At 41.2% G+C, this 12,460-nt stretch overlaps 1 protein-coding gene across 1 annotated transcript in view; it reads right to left on the bottom strand.

Annotated features, from left to right (window-relative positions):
* TRPC5 (transient receptor potential cation channel subfamily C member 5) overlaps positions 1-12,144 on the bottom strand; it is a 348,936-nt gene extending 336,792 nt beyond the window's left edge. Inside the window, exon 1 of the mRNA XM_005903665.2 lies at positions 11,627-12,144. The gene's annotated coding sequence lies outside the window, so the exon portion shown is untranslated. The remainder of the gene's footprint in view (positions 1-11,626) is intronic.
* Between the last annotated feature and the right edge of the window lie 316 nt (positions 12,145-12,460).

Genomic DNA, 12,460 nt, shown 5'->3' on the forward strand with positions numbered 1-12,460 from the left:
TGGGTTAAAAGATGGAAACAAACAAACAAAGAAGATGTTCTGTTTTGTGCTATGAGAAGGCAAGTATATATACTGCATGCAACTGATATGCTGAGAATAAGCAGTTCTTAAGTTACAAAGTCCATGGCAGGGATAACAGAAATAATTAACTGTGGTGTATTGATTTTGTTATCAGTTTTACTCAATTCTTTGTTTAAAACAAGCTTGTCATCTTTTGTTCTCTGCCTGTTGACATATTACAGGCTACCCAACTATATGGTAGTCTGTTTCAATGTTTACAATTATGCAAGAGTTCCAGGTTTTTTTGCAAGTTAGATGGAAAGTTGTGTCAATTCTGAAAAGGTTTTTTACAAATAAGATATTGGGGTTAGTGATACTAAAATATGATCACCTTGTTACTCTATGGGATAATTAGAACTATATTTCATGAATTTTTATTGTCCCCCCTCCCCCCGCCATGTGCACTGTGGATATTTCTCTCCCTCCCGCTCTCCCTACCCATCCCCTCTTGTGTTTGTGCTTCCTGGAATTCTAGGATTCTGGAATGTTCAGATAAAATGGGTGTGATATGTAAGAATATTGAGACGTTTGAGTCGTATGATGTATAGAGTATTCAGGTGAGCACCATGGGGTCAATGGGTGCTATAAAAACATTTTAGAAAGTGGGTGTAGTCACCAGTTACTTGCATAATTGATCAGCCCAAAGATTTGTCCCTTAATACAGATGTTAGTTCTTCCAAAGTGGAGTTGTACTAAGAATGCAGCAAAAGGACAAAATGAATTTGAGCTGTAGCTTGAGAGATTTTGTTATGATGTAAAAATCCACACATCAATTCATAGTTTCTTGTATTTTCATTCAGAAGTTCTTGAGGGGAAAAAAATAAAATGGGGCAGGGGTGGTGGTAACCAAGCAGCTGGGAAACAGTGGAAGCAAGGCTTTGGACTGAATACCTTTTTATACATTTTGATTTTCAAACAATGGGCATAAGTCACCTATTCAAAAATGTAAATAAAAAAGAGGAAACACACACAAAAATAACAAACAAGGAAAACAAAAATAACAATCAAAAGAGTTTTCTAATAATGAGGAGGCATTATAATGCAAGCCAAGGGGAAAATGAGATTTGGAGGAAGAGACCTGTGTCCCATCCTGCCTCCACCATTTACTAGCTGTACAATATCAGGCATACAAGTTAACTTGCCTGATCCTATTTCCTCATTTGTGAAATGGGGGCAGTGATATTAATACCTATCATTTAGAGATTGAGGTTATTTCAGATAATGTATTTGTAGCACTCCACACATAAGAGATTATGGTAGGCAACATAGTTCAGTTCAGTTCAGTCGCTCAGTTATGTCTGACTCTTTGCAACCCCATGAATCACAGCACGCCAGGCCTCCCTGTCCATCACAGCATGCCAGGCCTCCCTGTCCATCACCAATTCCCGGAGTTCACTCAAACTCAGTCCATCGAGTCGGTGATGCCATCCAGCCATCTCATCCTCTGTAGTCCCCTTTTCCTCCTGCTCCCAATCCCTCCCAGCATCAGAGTCTTTTCCAACGAGTCAACTCTTCGGATCAGGTGGCCAAAGTACTGGAGTTTCAGCTTTAGCATCATTCCTTTCAAAGAACACCCAGGGCTGATCTCCTTTAGAATGGACTGGTTGGATCTCCTTGCAGTCCATGGGACTCTCAAGAGTCTTCTCCAACACCACAGTTCAAAAGCATCAATTCTTTGGCGCTCAGCTTTCTTCACAGTCCAATTCTCACATCCATACATGACTACTGGAAAAACCATAGCCTTGACTAGATGGACCTTTGTTGGCAAAGTAATGTCTCTGCTTTTGAATATGCTATCTAGGTTGGTCATCTTTCCTTCCAAGGAGTAAGCAATGGCCCTGTAAATATGTCAGCACACCCCCAGAACATGTCAGTGTGTTAGGTTACATGGCAAAAGGGATTTTTCAGATGGAGCTAAGGTTGCTAATTCAGATGAAATCTTAAAATTGGGAGATTATCCTGGATGATCCACGTAGGCCCAATGTGATCATGTGGGTTCTTAAAAACAGAAGAGGAAGGCAAACAAAGATGCAATGGAAGAAGAGGCAGGGGAAATTCAAATTGTGAGAGGGGCTCAACCTACCCTGATTGGCTTTGAAATTGGAGGTATGGGGTCACAGACCAAAGAATGTGGGGGCCTGTAGAAACTAGGAATGGCATTGAATTGACAGCAAAAAAAAAAAAAAAAAAGGACTTCAGTCCTACAACTGCAAGGAAGTGAATTATGCCAACAACCTGAATAAGTAAGGAGACAGATTCTCTCCTAGAACGTCCAGTAGAGAATGCAGTCCTACTGACACTTTGATATTAGCCCACTGATCCCTATGTCAGACTTCTGACCTATAGAGCAATAACAATAATAAATTTGTGTTGTTTTAAACTGTTCAATTTATGGTTGTTATAGCCACAATAGAGAACTCATACAAAGATTTTCAGTAATTTATATCAACGGCTATTGTTAATTTAGGGTAATCACAGAAATCTTAGAAATTAATGATTTATATTTTATGTTATAAGATTATTGATGCCATATTAATCTGATCCTCTTGAAAATCAATGGATGTTGGGCAACCTCAGATCCAATAGGAACTGGATGTCTCAAACCTTAAACCAAAGGACTGGGGCCCAGAAGTTGTGGTATCTGTCTTTTTGTCTTTGCCATTAAGCTATGTAGCCACCAATAAGTTTTTAGATGAATCAAGTGCTTAGTGATTTTATTGGAATTTATAAAACTTATTGTAACTTATAGAATTACTGAAATCCATAGGTACTCTACCTATATATTTTACAGGTGCAAAAGTTGAGGAGGTAGCGAGCACCATGGGCTGGGAGGAGACAGAAGTTGCTTATTTTTTTCACCTGTGAAATAGTGATAGGTATAGTATTTACCTATGTCGGCAAATCATAAAATAAGCAATTTAATTAATTTCTTTGAGCTTTAATTTTATCTGTAAAATAAGCATAATAATGTACCTTTTCATCAAGTTGTGGAAGTTTAAATGAGATACTACATATGAAATGCTCGGCACATAAATAAGCACTGTCTAGGCCTCAACTGTTATCGTTGAGCTGACCATTGTAAGATGTGTGTTGATACGGTAAATTATTTCTTATCTAGCATCAAGTCATTACTGGCTGGAGGAAAATAATTGCAATTTAGCTCAAGATTTAAGTATAATATTTTCATCTCTTTTGTAGTCTTAGATTTTAAAAATTTGAGTTTTCTGCTATGTGTTTACTTGCATCCTTTCTTTTACTCATATCATCTCACATCCTTCCTATGAGGTAAGAGGTATTATTCACCCATCTTATAGATTATCATCAGGCCAGAAGTCTTGTAATATTTAGTTCTGCCCCTAGAATGCTATTTCAGCCTTGATTTTTTTCACAGTTGCTCCATTGAAGGGTGTGTGTGTGTTTTTCTTTCTGTGTGTACATATGTTTGCCTGTTGCATATATGTACAAAAAATGCATAGAGAGTCTTACTAACTTTCTAACTTCCTAATTTTGAGATATACCATATAAAATAAAGCTACTTCTGATTTCAGCCTTACTCTATGAAGTGATTCAGAGTAATTCAACTGTAATTCTTTCTGAATAATATTTGTTTCGAAGCCTCAAATATATTTTACTTTGCATGTATTTCTCGGTGTTCTATCCATGGAAAGCCCAACATGACTTGCACCAATTAGAAATAGATGTTACACGCCTCAAGCTAAGTCACTTCAGTCGTGTCTGACTCTGTGCGACCCCATAGATGGCAGCCCACCAGGCTCTGCCATCCCTGGGATTTTCCAGGCAGGAACACTGGAGTGGGTTGCCATTTCCTTCTCCAATGCATGAAAGTGAAAAGAAAAAGTGAAGTCGCACAGTCGTGTCTGACTCTTCGCGACCCCATGGACTGAAGCCTACCAGGGTCCTCCGTCCATGGGATTTTCCAGGCAAGAGTACTGGAGTGGGTTGCCATTGCCTTCTCCAACATGCCTCAAGGCATAACATCAAATAGCTAATTTTCTAGTAAACTAAAATTATTGGCCAAATATTATTGATTATAATAATATTATATCTTCAATGTATTGATTATTCACAGTACACCAGTGTCTTATAGTGGCTAAAGGTTTATCAATTTTATCTTCTCAAAGATCCAGCTTTTAGTTTCACTGATCTTTGCTATTATTTTCTTCATAAAAATTTTGTTCACTTCTGCTCTGATCTTTATGATTTCTTTCCTTCTATTAATTTTGGGTTACGTTTGTTTTTTGTCTAGTTGCATTAGTTGTAAGATTAGGTTGTTAATATTTGAGATTTTTCTTGTTTCCTGAGGTAACACTGTATTGCTATAAACATCCCTCTTAGAACTGCTTTTACTGTGTCCCATAGGTTTTGGGTCATCGTGGTTTTGTTGTCATTTGCTTTTAGTTATTTTTAAAAGTTCCTCTGATTTCTTCAGTGATCTCTTGGTTATTTAGTAGCATATTGTTTAGCTTCCATGTGTTTGTGTTTTTTTATGTTTTTTTTTTCCTGTAATTGATCTCTAACCTCACAGATTGTGGTTAGAAAAGATTCTTGACGTGATTTTAATTTTCTTAAATTTACCAAGGCTTGATTTGTGACCCAAGATGTGATCAACCTAGGAAATATTCCTTGTGCACTTGAGAAGAAGGTGTATTCTTCTGCTTTTGGATGAAATGTCCTATAAATATCAGTTAAGTCTATCTGGTCTAATGTGTCATTTAAGGCTGTGTTTATTTATTAATTTCCCGTCTGGATGAACTATCCATTGGTCCAAGTGAAATGTTAAAGTCCCCAAGTATTATGGTGTTATTGTCAATTTCCCCATTGATGGCTTTTGAAGTGAAGTGAAGTGAAAGTCGCTCAGTCGTGTCCAACTCTTTGTGACCCCATGGACTAAACAGTTCATGGAATTCTCCAGGCCAAAATACTGGAGTGGGTAGCCTTTCCCTTCTGCAGGAGATGTTCCCAACCCAGGGATCGAACCCAGGTCTCCCGCATTGCAGGAAGATTCTTTACCAGCTGAGCCACAAGGGAAACCCAAGAATACTGGAGTGGGTAGCCTACCCCTTCTCCAGGGGATCTTCCCAACCCAAGAATTGAACCGGGGTCTCCTGCACTGCAGGCAGATTCTTTATTAACTGAGCAATCAGGGAAGCCCACTGATGGCTTTTAGCACTTACCTTATGTATCGAGGTGCTCCTATGTCTGGTGTGTAAATGTTTACATTTGTTTATTCTTCTTGGGTTGATCCCTTGATCATTATGTAGTATCCTTCCTTGTTTCTTGTGATAGTCTTTATTTTAGAGAACATTTTGTCTGATATGAGTATTGATGTTCCAACTTTCTTTTGATTTCTATTTTCTTGGAATATTTTTTTTCTATTCCCTCATCTTCAGTCTGTATGTGTCCCCAAGTCTGAAGTGGGTCTCTTGTAGACAGTATATACATGGGTTTTGTTTTTGTATCCAATCAGCCAATCTGTGCCTTTTGGTTGGAGCACATAATCCATTATATTTAAGGTAACTATCAATATGTATGTTCCTTTTACCATTTTCTTATTTATTTTGGATATGTTTTTGTAGGTCTTTTCCTTCTTTTGTGTTGCCCGTCTAAGGAATTCCTACAGCATTTGTTGTAAAGCTGGTTTGGTTTAACTTTTGCTTGTTCATAAGGCTTTTGATTTCTCTGTCAAATATAAATGAGAACCTCACTGGGTGAGTATTCTTGGTTGTAGGTTTTTCCCTTTCATCACTTTAAATATGTCCAGCCACTCCCTTCTGGCCTGCAGAATTTCTACTGAAAAGTCAGCTGATAACTTCATCGGGATTCTCTTGTATATTATGTTATTTGTTACTTTTCCCTTGCTGCTTTTAATACTTTTTCTGTGTATTTAATTTTTGTTAGTTTTATTAATGTGTCTCAACATGTTTCTCCTTGGGCTTATCCTGTATGGGACTCTGCACTTCCTGGACTTGATTGACTATTTCCTTTCCCATGTCAGGGAAGTTTTTGACTATAATCATTTCAAATATTTTCTCAGACTCTTTTTCTTCTTCTTCTGGGACCCCTATAATTTGAATGTTGGTGTATTTAATGTTGTCCCAGAGGTCTCTGAGACTTTCCTCATTTCTTTTCATTCTTTTTTCTTTATTCTGTTCTGCTACAGTTATTTCTACCATTCTATCTTCCAGCTCACTTATCTGTTCTTCTGCCTCAGTTATTCTGCTATTGAATCCTCCTAATGTATTTTTCATTTCAGTTATTCTGTTGTTCATCACTGATTGTTTGCTCTAGTTATTCTAGGTCCTTGTTAAACATTTCTTGTATCATCTCAATCTGTGCCTCTATTCTATTTCTGAGATCTTGGATAATCTTTATTATCATTATTCTGAGCTCTTTTTTCAGGTAGATTGCCTCTTTCCTCTTCATTTATTTGGTCTTGTAGGTTTTTATCTTGCTCCTTCATCTGCAACATATTTCTCTGTCATCTCATATTTCTAACCTATTGTGTTTATGCAGGCTACAGGATCATAGTCCCTCTTGCTTCTGTTGTCTGCCCTGTGGTGGCTGAGGTTGGTCCAGGGGCTTGTGTAGGCTTCCTGGTGGGAGAGACTGGTGCCTGTGCTCTGGTGGGTGGAGCTGAGTCTTTTCCCTCTGATGGGCAGGGTCACAACAGGTAGTCTGTCATGAGGTGTCTGTGAGCTTAGTATGACTTTAGACAGCCTGTCGATAAATGGGGCTGTGTTCCTGTCTTGCTGGTTGTTTGGTATGAGGTGTCTATCACTGGAGCCTGGAAGCAGTTAGGTGGAGCCAGGTCTTGGTGTCCAGAAAGATACCTCTAGGAGAGTGCATGCTGATTAATATTCATGGGCCTGGGAATTTTCTGGCAGTCCAGCATCCTGGACTCAGGGCTCCTACCCCAGAGGCCGAGGGGTAGGGCCAGAATTTGAACTCAGGTTTGTGTGAGTCTCCAAACCCAGGTAAACAGTACAATCCTATGGCCTGATTTCCTTTCAATCAACTCTTTTGCCCACACTTAAGGCTTTTATACTGAATACAAAGAGAAGTGGACCTGGGAAATTTTATATATATATATATATATATAAAAATTATAGGTAATTGTTTATTTTCAAATGACGTTCTAATGCTTTTGGGGATAAGCTCTAGCCTCTCAAACTTTAGCATACCAAAAAATCACTGGGGGATATTCTTAAATGTCAGATTCTAATTTGGTAGGTCTGAGGAAGGGTCTGAGATTCTGTATTTATAAACATCCACCGGGGGTGATGCCGCTACTGGTGTGAGAACCACACGTGAAGTAGCAAGGCCTTAGCCTACTCTATTCTAACCTCTTTTTCCTATCCTTGTGATATTATAATGTGGAAATTCTTCATATCTTCCTTCTGGGCTGTAATAGACATGTTTTATCGATGTATTTTCTCTAATCCTAAAAGAAACTAGGTTGGGAATCATGAAAATCAGGCATCAGGGCTAAAGAATGGAGGAAGGAAACAACACCCTCCCTGCAAACCTTCCTTCTTCTCATACTCTACTATAAAAAATCAGTCTTGTCTTTTCTATTTCCTTTGTTTTGATTTTTCAGAAAGCGTGTGTGTATGTGTGTTTGTGTATGCATGCACATTAATGGGTACTGATTCTGAGTGTACAAAGTCTAAACCATAGTTACCAGATTCCACCAGCTTCCATTCCTCAAAACTAGTAGGGAGTAGCAGAGACTGGGTATTCTAGATGCCTTGCTGTTGGTGGTGTGAGCCAGGTCAATCAGATAAGTGTGAGCAACTAAATCTTTATCATGTTTAATTCTGCCCTCCACATGAATATACTGGCTGTAGGCATATGTCACGTTTTCTTAGCCAGCAAGTTGTGTGTGTGTGTGTGTGTGTGTGTGTGTGTGTGTGTGTGTGTGTGTGTTGGGGGCAGATAGTGGGTGAGAAGGCAAGGCACAAAGATATGGCAATAAACTTTTAGGTATAGACACGGCATGGAAGTAGAGGGCTGTGATCCTGGTAAACCTGGCCTTTGTTACCTCTTAATTTTTTTGGAAAGATCTCCAAAGGGCTTTAGGAAATATATTCAATACTAGCAGGCAGTCCTGAGTTCTGGTTTTGGTTGTGTCACTAGCTAGTTCTCTGATTTGGGGAAGTCATTTCTACTCTCTGGGCCTCAAATTCTTTATAGGAGAAATGAGGGGATTGGACCCTGCCAAGATCACTGTTTATTTCCCACCATCAGCTCTTTCTTTGCCTTTGCTAAGGCAAAAAGCTGGGGCGATTTCATGGGCTACTAGCATCAACTCCACAGTGAATGATGGACAACCAAACCTAGGGAGCTTGCAAAGTTCCCTGACCAAGTGAACTGCAATTTTTGCTTTGCCCCACCAGCTTTTATTATCATTAGTTTTTGAAATCATCTATTTTTGCTCAAGTAAGTATGGTGTACATGTGTGTTTATGAAATCATAGCTGAGTCATTTAGGATTCATCCCTTGCTATTGGGAGGGGTTGGTTGGTCTCACTGGACAAAGGGTTTGAGAGACCCGTCAGCAGAAGGACTGCTATGAGAGTTTAGAAAGGATGATACTATGGAAATCTCAGCCACTAATTTCTGGACTCAGTGGCTAGCCTCAGCTTAGCCTTGGTCTGGGGCTGATTAGCTACAGCTTCGGCCTAGGATTAGGCATCATTTCTGTCTGCAGGCTGCAAACTTTGTCACATCCCTCCCTAAAAACCTGGAAACTAACCAGGGCAGATTAGGTTGGTGGCATCTCAAGGCACAGGGCACTTTGGGGAGAAAGGTCCTGTCCCTCATATTTCCCACCAGCTCCCAGAAAGCTTCTGAATGGTTTTATGTACTTAGCTGAAAACAAGAAGCCGTGGCAGAAGTAAAGCAGATAGAAATGTTTTGGTCCCTCTGTTTCAGTGATGGAGCCATGGTCAAAGACAACGTAAAATATTTGGAAGCAGACTGGAGGGCAATAGCATGATATGTTTGAAATTATCCATTCAATAATTAAGCACCTGAATGGCTCATAGATTGGAATTTAAAATGCTAAGGAGTGGAATGAGACGGTAAAAGTGTAAATTTACTCCAGGGCTCCCGTTCTCGGGTTCTATGTAATTCTGTTTTACACAGTGTTTACAAGGTAAACCACAGGCTAGGCAATGTTAGGGTGCTTTACTTCCTAAGCAGTTTTTTGGACTAATCCCATCCCCCACCAAAGCAAAAGAAAGCAAACATCTGGATGGTTTTCTTTCCGTGTTTCAAAACATCTTTGGGTTCTGTCGTATCCTTTTCCTCTTCATCCCCACTGCATCTGTCATTTTCTGGCCTGACCTTCTCTAAGCATTGTGGTTCTGTGTGTCATTCTGGTTCTGGTTGTTAATTCTAGAAAGAATAGAATTGTAGGAATATAGTTCTCAATGCTGGTAGAAGTGGCAAATGTTATCTGGTCCAGGTCTCTATATTGGCGTATACACTATAGCCAGGTGAATGTCTGTCAACACAGCTGAAGACTGCCTGATTCTGGATCCCCGCGCTTTCCACCTCCTTATGCCCTGAGGAACCATGGATCAGGATCCACTGCAGCAGCCAGATTTTCAACCAAGAAAGACCCACACCTTCGGTGTCATCCCTGTTGACACTTTCAGCTCTTTCCCTAGTAGGAAGCTGCTGATTCTTTTCTACCTGTCTGCAACCTGGTCTTTGCTATTTATGGGAAAGTGTAATTTTAACCTAAGAAGATATTTGCTTATGATGGCCTAAAAAAGTAACAGAATGGGCACCTTTTCAGATCCTACTTGAGTAATCCTTGTTCTGTTCTCTCTCTCAGCAGTGAGCATTAGAACAAATTGCCTGATGCAACATAAACAGTTCCACTTAATGCAAAATCTGTTTCTCTCATTTGCTGAGTTGGAAAGAGGCAATTCATTGTATTCCGGTAACATAATAATAAATAGAAAGTTTAACAGAAGAGCCTGGGTGCTTTGGAAGCACAAATTCAAATACTCCCCCCTCGGCTACAGCAGCACAGAGCCCAGATTGTATGGGGTTGATCTGAGTCCTTGAAAAAATACACACATACCATATGTATTACAACTTTATGAAAGCAGCGCCACACACACTCTATCTATCTATTTATCTATCTATGCCAAAACTTCGTGAAAACAGCATCTTCCAGGAACCAAACAGATTTCATGTGGCATTCAGATTTTCCTTCAACCTTGCAAATAGAGAAACCTTGTGGGTTTTCTTTATCCTAGGCTAAACATTTGCTTTGAGACCAACTTGGTACTGTGTGAATGCATTTCCATGTCTTTGACTTAGAATAAGCAAATGTTAAAGACTGGGTGAAAGGTACCATTTAACATCATTTATATCACAGCTTTTTAAGAGTCTATAGGAAAGGAAACATGATATAATACCAAACACCAACATCTGTAAAACACCAAAAAAAAAAAAAACCAAACAAAACAAAAACAAAACAAACCCTGAGACTGACAATAGACAAGGACAAATTCTAATATGTAAACTTTACATATTTGCTAAATGCCATGAAAATAAATGTATAGAAATAGACAAGTGGATCTGGGTGCCATGTCAGTGGAGTAAATACTTCTCATTTGAAGCCAGGGCTGACACACACAGTCTTTAAGGAGAGCATTATTGATCAGCCTGTCTCTTGTACTCATATGATAAACTCAGGTAAAGTTCAGTGATCCTGTCTTCCCAACTGGTTTCCTAGCTCCAGGTTTTTTACAAGGGAGTAATAACCTTGGTAGCCATCACCAACCACATACTTGGTTATGGCCAGAAGACCCTAGGTTGGCAAAGGGGAGAAAGCCCTTCTCCCAGTTTCATTCTTAGAGACCATGGAGAAAGATCAGGATCTGTGAATACAGCTCAGTACGTTTGTGTGTGTTGGAGAGGGGGACCATCATGACTGTTTGTCCAAGTCAGTGTGTGTTTGGGGGGAGGGGTGTCTACTTTGAGCAGAGATCTGACTGATGTCTCCCCATTTGCATTTCCTGATTCCTTTAAGGAGCCAGGAAAATGAATCTGGCCATTTCGTAAGTAAGTTTGATGGATACAAAACGGAAAGAAGGTGAATGGGGGCTCTGATTCCTGAGCCCTCATGAGCTCACCCCTGGCTTTCCACATCTTAAAGTGGTTTTTGGCAAAAGGGCCAGTGTCTTTATTCCATTCCTGTCTCTTGGGTCGATACTGATCTCAGATCACTGTCCGGGGTAGAGACAAGCTGATTTAGAGGAACATCCCAAATAAAAACAACGTTTTTGGTCACTGCCAAGAGCCACCTTGTCCTAACACCTCTAGAGTCCCACCATATCTTTCTCCCTGTGTCCGAAAACAATCTGTTGCTGGCTTCGCTCTGCCCCCCACCACCCCAGCCCACAGCCAGCTAGCACCTCCCAGCCCTCAGCATCCCTGCACCTTCATTCAATCCCGCACCTCGCTGCCTTTTGGCAGCGCTCCGGCAGCAAAGCCATAAGGCTCTGGGCTGCCTGTTGACTTACCCCAGGCCAAGTGGTTTGTTCAGATCCGCGTTGTCTGGCGTCTGGAAGCCAAGGAGCTCGGTGCGGCTACCTTTACCGGTTCTCCCACGGCGCGCCAACAGCAGCCGCCTGGGACAGCCCAGCCCGGCCTCGAGGCTGCCTGGCGGGTGGGCGGATGAGCACAGGGAAAGGGGCGGGGTGTGTCGAGGCGCGTAAGTGCCCGCTCCTAGCGTGGTTTCTCCCTTCGCTTTTTAGTCATTCCCAAACTTCCCAGTGGCTGGCCATCTCTGCTCACCTTTAGCCTTCGTCAGCCTCCCCGAAACTCTTTGCTCTACCCGTGCCCCTGCCTTGTCCCCGCTCGCTTCTCCCGGCTCGCTGACCCAACCTGGGTGCCTTCAAACACACGCACCCCTTTCACGCAGCGTACCGCACAGTAAGAGCACGGGAAGAAACTGACACGGGAAACTGACAGAGGTAGCTGACGCGGGAGTATGAAGGAGACAGAGAAGACATAGGGAGAGACAGAGACCAGCATTCGCACTCTGACATGCACAAACGCATACTCCTGCGCCAGCTGCTAGGTAGTGGCTGGCGGGAACCCCGGTCACCCTTCCGAATCTTTCTAGACTAGATAGAGGTTTCTGTCCCCTTCTGCTGCCGCTTCTGAAAAATGCTATACAACGAAGGGGGAGAGAGAGAAGCAAAGAGGGGTGGGGAGGTAAAATCGAGGAGGCGCGCTCCTGTTCTCCTCCCCACCCCAGCTCCAAAAATGTCCAACCCTGAGCTCTTCCTTTTCCCTTCTATCTGCTCCTGGCTTTCCTCTGCTCCTTTTCTCTTTTTCCTCTCCTTTGGGTG

This window comes from Bos mutus, chromosome X, assembly GCF_027580195.1.
Source record: "Bos mutus isolate GX-2022 chromosome X, NWIPB_WYAK_1.1, whole genome shotgun sequence".
Classification (NCBI taxonomy): Eukaryota; Metazoa; Chordata; class Mammalia; order Artiodactyla; family Bovidae; genus Bos; species Bos mutus.